Genomic DNA, 6,229 nt, shown 5'->3' on the forward strand with positions numbered 1-6,229 from the left:
GTGCACCCAGAAAAAATTTCAAAAAAGTAAAAAGGCCCACCACATCTTCCATTCACCCAGTTCAACTCCTCACAGTCAGCTCTCTTACCAATTCCTTTCTTAGACTTCAAGAGATATTCTATGGAATTAGAGACACAGACTCAGACTGTTTTTCCTTTGTACAAATACTCGCCTTAACAATATATCCTCGAGAGCTTTTCAAATCAGTTCTTACTGAGTTGCCTAATTCTTTTTTTAAAGATTCCTCCAAGTTTATTTTAAAATTTGGTATAATTTTAATAAAATAAGATTCTTTTATTTTCATCCATTTTAACTGTACAGTTTCATAAATTTTGGCAATTTTATATACTCATTAATCATCACCACAATTAAGATATAAAATGTTTTTATTACCCTAAGAAGTGCCTTCTTTTGCCTGACCAGGTGGTGGCGCAGTGGATAGAGGATCAGACTGGGATGCGGAGGACCTAGGTTTGAAACTCCGAGCTCACTGGCTGGAACGCAGCGTCACTGGCTTGAGCATGAGATCATAGACATGACCCCATGTTCGCTGGCTTGAGCAAGGGTCACTCACTCTGCTGTAGTGCTCCCCCCAAGGTACATATGAGAAAGCAATCAATGAACAACTGAGGAGCTGCAACAAAGAACTGATGCTTCCCATCTCTCTCCCTTCCTGTCTCTCTGTCCCTACCTGCCCTTCTCTCTGTCTCTGTCAAATAAAAAAGTTTCCCCTTTCTCCACTGCAATTGTTTCCCTCACTTAACACCTAGCTTTACACAACTCTGATCTGCTTTCTGCCACTATAGTTTTGCTTTTCCCACAATTTCATAAAAATGGCATCATACAATATGTAGTCTTTTGTGTTTGACTTCTTTCACTTAGCACAGGGGCCCCAAACTTTTTACACAGGGGGCCAGTTCACTGTCCCTCAGACCGTTGGAGGGCCGGACTATAAAAAAACTATGAAAAAATCCCTATGCACACTGCACATATCTTATTTTAAAGTAAAAAGAACAAAACGGGAACAAATACAATATTTAAAATAAAGAACAAGCCTGACCTGTGGTGGCGCAGTGGATAAAGCGTCAACCTGGAAACACTGAGGTTGCCGGTTCAAAACCCTGGCTTGCCTGGTCAAGGCACATATGGGAGTTGATGCTTCCTGCTCCTCTCCCTTCTCTCTCTCTCTCTCTCTCCCCCCCCTTCTCTCCTCTCTAAAATGAATAAATAAATTAAAAAAAAATAAAGAACAAGTAAATTTAAATCAACAAACTGACCAGTATTTCAATGGGAACTATGCTCCTCTCACTGACCACCGATGAAAGAGGTGCCCCTTCCAGAAGTGCGGCGGGGGCCGGATAAATGGTCTCAGGGGACTGCATGCGGCCCGTGGGCTGTAGTTTGGGGATCCCTGACTTAGCATAATGTTTTTGAGATTCATCCTTGTTGTTGCACATATTAATATCTCATTTCTTTTTAGTACAAAGTAGTATTGCATAATAAAGAAATTTTGAAATCAGTTCCAGTTGGTAGCTAGTTTGTTCCACTTTGTGCTTATTATGAAAAATTCTATTTGCATATCAGTCTTGGTGTGGGCATACATTCACATTTGTTCTTGCATAAATACCTAAGAGTGGGATTACTGGGTAATAAGGCAAGTGTGTGTTTTACGTTATAAGGCACAGTCAAACTATTTCCCAAGTGTCCATACCATTTTGCAATCTGACTTACAATGTATTGGAATTCTAGTTTGCCTTTTTCTTTCTCTCTCTCTCTCTCTCTCTCTCTCTCTCTCTTTCTTCTCTCTCTCTCTCTCTCTCTCTTTTTTTTTTTTTTGACAGACAGAGAGTCGGAGAGAGGGACAGATAGGGACAGACAGACAGGAAGGGATAGAAATGAGAAGCATCAATTCTTCATTGCAGCACCTTAATTTTTCATTGATTGCTTTCTCATATGTGCCTTGATGGGGGGGGGAGGCTACAGCAGAGCGAATGACCCCTCGTTCAAGCCAGCAACCTTTGGACTCAAGCCAGAGACCATGGGGTCACATCTATGATCCCACACTCAAGCCAGCCACCCCGTGCTCAAGCTGGTGAGCCCACGCTCAAGTCAGCAACTTGAACCTGGGTCCTCCGTGTCCCAATCCTATGCTCTATCCACTGCCTCACCGCCTGGTCAGGCTCTTCCTTCCTTCCTATCCTTCCTTCCTTCCTTCCTTCCTTCCTTCCTTCCTTCCTTCCTTCCTTCCTTCCTTCCTTCCTTCTCTCTCCCTCTCTTTCTCTCTTTCTTTCTTCTTTCTTTCTTTCTTTCTTTCTTTCTTTCTTTCTTTCTTTCTTTCTTTCTTTCTTTCTTTCTTTCTTTCCTTTATTTCTGCCAGGATCCACTAATAATCCTGTCTAGGACAGATGCTCAAGTACCTTTAGCGCCTGAAGCTATCTATAACTCGGACCAACCGACCTATCCTCAGAGCTCAAGGCCATGCTCAAATCAATCAAGCCACTGGCTGCAGGAGGGGAAGAGTGAGAGAAGTGGGGAGGGAGAGAAACAGATGGTCATTTCTCCTGTCTGCCCTGACTGGAAATGGAACCTGGGACATCCACACACCAGGCCAATGCTCTATCCACTGAGCCACTGGCTAGGGCCTTTGCTTTTTTCTTTTCTTTTCTTTTCTTTTTTTTTTTTTCCTTCAGAGACAGAGAGAGAGAGTCAGAGAGAGGGATAGATAGGAACAGACAGGAATGGAGAGAGAGACGAGAAGCATCAATCATTAGTTTTTTGTTGTGAGACCTTAGTTGTTCATTGATTGCTTTCTCATATGTCCCTTGACTGCGGGCCTTCAGCAGACCGAGTAACTCCTTGCTCAAGCCAGCGACCTTGGGTCCAAGCTGGTAAGCTTTTACTCAAACCAGATGAGCCTGCACTCAAGCTGGCGACCTCGGGGTCTCGAACCTGGGTCTTCCGCATCCCAGTCTGACGCTCCATCCACTGCGCCACTGCCTGGTCAGGCTGCTTTTTTCTTTTTAACAGCTGGAGTGTAATTGCTGGATGAAAAGAGCAATAAAGCAACAGTAACATGTTAAAGATTGGTGAATCTGGAAAAGAGTATATAGGTGTTCATTTTAGTATTCTTTCCTTTTATCTTTAAATTTAAAAAATTTCTAAATAGGCCCTAGCCGGTTGGCTCAGTGGTAGAGTTGGCCCAGCGTGTGGATGTTCCAGATTCTATTCCCAGTCAGGGCACATAGGAGAAACGCTCATCTGCTTTCCACCCCTTCCCTCTCACTTCTCTCTCTCTCTCTCTCTTTCCTCCCCTTCTGCAGCCATGGCTTGATTGGAACAAGTTGGCCCTGGCACTGAGGATAGCTCCATGGTCTCCACCTCAAGCACTAAAAAATGGCTCTAGTTGCAACAAAGCAACGGAGCAATGCCCCAGATGGGCAGAGCATTGCCCCCTGGTGGGCTTGCCAGGTGGATCCCGGTTGGGGCACATACGGGAGTCTGTCTCTGCCTCCCCTCCTCTCACTAAAAAAATGAAATTCAAAATAAAAAGCTGGGAGAAAAACTAAATTGCATATTACATGGAATTGAACTTATTCTAAAGATTATCTGGCAGGGAAAATTTGCAAAGAGAGCCAAGAAAATTTGAGAAAGAATGATGAAGGGGAATGGATTTTACTAGATATCAAAACAACTTTTTTCTTTAATTTATTCATTTTAGAGAGGAGAGAGAGAGAGAGAGAGAGAAGGGGGGAGGAGCAGGAAGCATCAATTTCTATCTGTGCCTTGACAAGACAAGCTCAGGGTTTCAAACCAGAGACCTCAGTGTTCCAGGTTGATGCTTTATCTACTAACACCACAGGTTAGGCTCAAAACTACTTCTAAAGCCCCTGACTGGCCTGACCAGGCAGTGGTGCAGTGGATAGAGTGTTGGCCTGGCATGCTGAAGACGCAGGTTTGAAACCCCAAGGTTGGCTTGAGCACAGGTCGCCAGCTTGAGCATGGAATCATAGACATTACCCCAAGGTTACTGGCTTAAAACCCAAGGTCACTGGCTTGAGCCCAAGGTCACTGGCTTAAGCAAGGGGTCACTGGCTCAGCTGGAACCTCCCCATCAAGGCACATATTAAAAAGCAATCAATGAACAACTAAAGTGCCACAACGAAGAATTGATGCTTCTTATCTCACTCCCTTCCTGTCTCTCTCTCGCACTAAATAAATTAATAACCCCCCTGGCTGGATAGCTTGGTTGGTCTAGCTTTCCCAAGACACGAAGGTTGTAGGTTTGATACCCAGTCAGGGCACATATAGGAACAGATCGATGTTTCTGTCTCTCTCATTCTCCCTTTCTATCACTAAAGAAAAATCAATAAATAAAGCTATAGTAATTTTTTTTTTTGTATTTTTCTGAAGTGAGAAGAGGGGAGGCAGAGAGACAGACTCCCACATGAGCCCAACTGGGATCCACCAGGCCTGCCCACCAGGGGGCAATGCTCGACTCATCTGGGCAGTTGCTCCATTGCAACCAGAGCCATTCTAGCTGCTGAGGTCCGTCATGGAGCCGTCCTCAGCGCCTGGGCCAACTTTGCTGCAATGGAGCCTTGGCTGCAAGAGGAGAAGAGAGAGAGAGAGAGAGAGAGAAAAGAGGAGGAAGGGTGGAGAAGTAGATGAGCACTTCTCCTGTGTGCCTTGGCTGGGAATCGAACCTGAGACTTTCACACGCTGGGCCGACTCTCTACCACTGAGCCAACTGGCCAGGGCCAAAGTTATAATAATTTTTTTCAAAGTTATAATAATTTAAACAAACAAGCCCCTTTCAGATAAATCATACAGAGGATCTAGAAAATGTTTCCTATGTCTATGGATATTTTTGTTTACAATAAAATAGCATTTATTTATTTATTTATTTATTTATTTTTTACAGAGACAGAGAGTGAGTCAGAGAGAGGGATAGACAGGGACAGACAGACAGGAACGGAGAGAGATGAGAAGCATCAATCATTAGTTTTTCATTGCACGTTGCAACACCTTAGTTGTTCATTGATTGCTTTCTCATATGTGCCTTGACCGCAGGTCTTCAGCAGACTTAGTAACCCCTTGCTGGAGCCAGCGACCTTGGGTTCAAGCTGGTGACCTCGGGGTCTCGAACCTGGGTATTCCGCATCCCGGTCCAACGCTCTATCCACTGCGCCACCGCCTGGTCAGGGTATAAAATGGCATTTAAACATAGAATGAGTTAATATGTTAAGATGGGACTTGACTATAAAAATTATTTTCAAGTCTGACCAGGTGATGGAACAGTGGATCAGCCTGAGATTCAGAGGGCCCAGGTTCGAAACCCTGAGGTTGCTGGCTTGAGCATAGGCTCACCAGCTTGTGCATGGAGTCACCAGCTTGAGTGAAGGGTTGCTGGCTTGAGCATGGGATCATAGACATGACCCCATGGTTGCTGGATTGAACGTAAAGATCGCTGGCTTGAGCAAGAGGTCACTGGCTCGCCTGGTGCCTCCCCCTGTCCCCCAGTCAAGGCACATATGAGAAAGCAATAAATGAATAACTAAAGTGCCACAACAAAGAATTGATGCTTCTCATCTCTCTCCCGTCCTGTCGCTGTCTGTCCCTTTCTGTTTCTCTCACTAAAAAATAAATTAATTAATTTTATTTATTTTTTTTTATTTTTTTTTAAATTTTATTTTATTTATTCATTTTTAGAGAGGAGAGAAAGAGACAGAGAGGGATAGAGAGAAGAGAGAGACAAAGAGAGAGAGAAGGGGGGAGGAGCTGGAAGCATCAACTCCCATATGTGCCTTGACCAAGCAAGCCCAGGGTTTTGAACCGGCGACCTCAGCATTTCCAGGTCGACGCTTTATCTACTGCGCCACCACAGGTCAGGCAATTAATTAATTTTAAAAAATTATTTTTTTTTTTACAGAGACAGAGAGAGAGAGTCAGAGAGAGGGATAGACAGGGACAGACAGACAGGAACTGAGAGATGAGAAGCATCAATCATTAGTTTTTTGTTGCATGTTGCAACACCTTAGTTGTTCATTGATTGCTTTCTCATATGTGCCTTGACCGCGGGTCTTCAGCAGACTGAGTAACCCTTTGCTCGAGCCAGCGACCTTGGGTTGAAGCTGGTGAGCTTTTGCTCAAACCAGATGAGCCCGCGCTCAAGCTGGTGACCTTGGGGTCTCGAACCTGGGTCCTCTGCATCCCAGTCCGTTGCTCTATC

The sequence above is a fragment of the Saccopteryx bilineata genome, chromosome 7 (genome assembly GCF_036850765.1).
Source record: "Saccopteryx bilineata isolate mSacBil1 chromosome 7, mSacBil1_pri_phased_curated, whole genome shotgun sequence".
NCBI classification, from domain to species: domain Eukaryota; kingdom Metazoa; phylum Chordata; class Mammalia; order Chiroptera; family Emballonuridae; genus Saccopteryx; species Saccopteryx bilineata.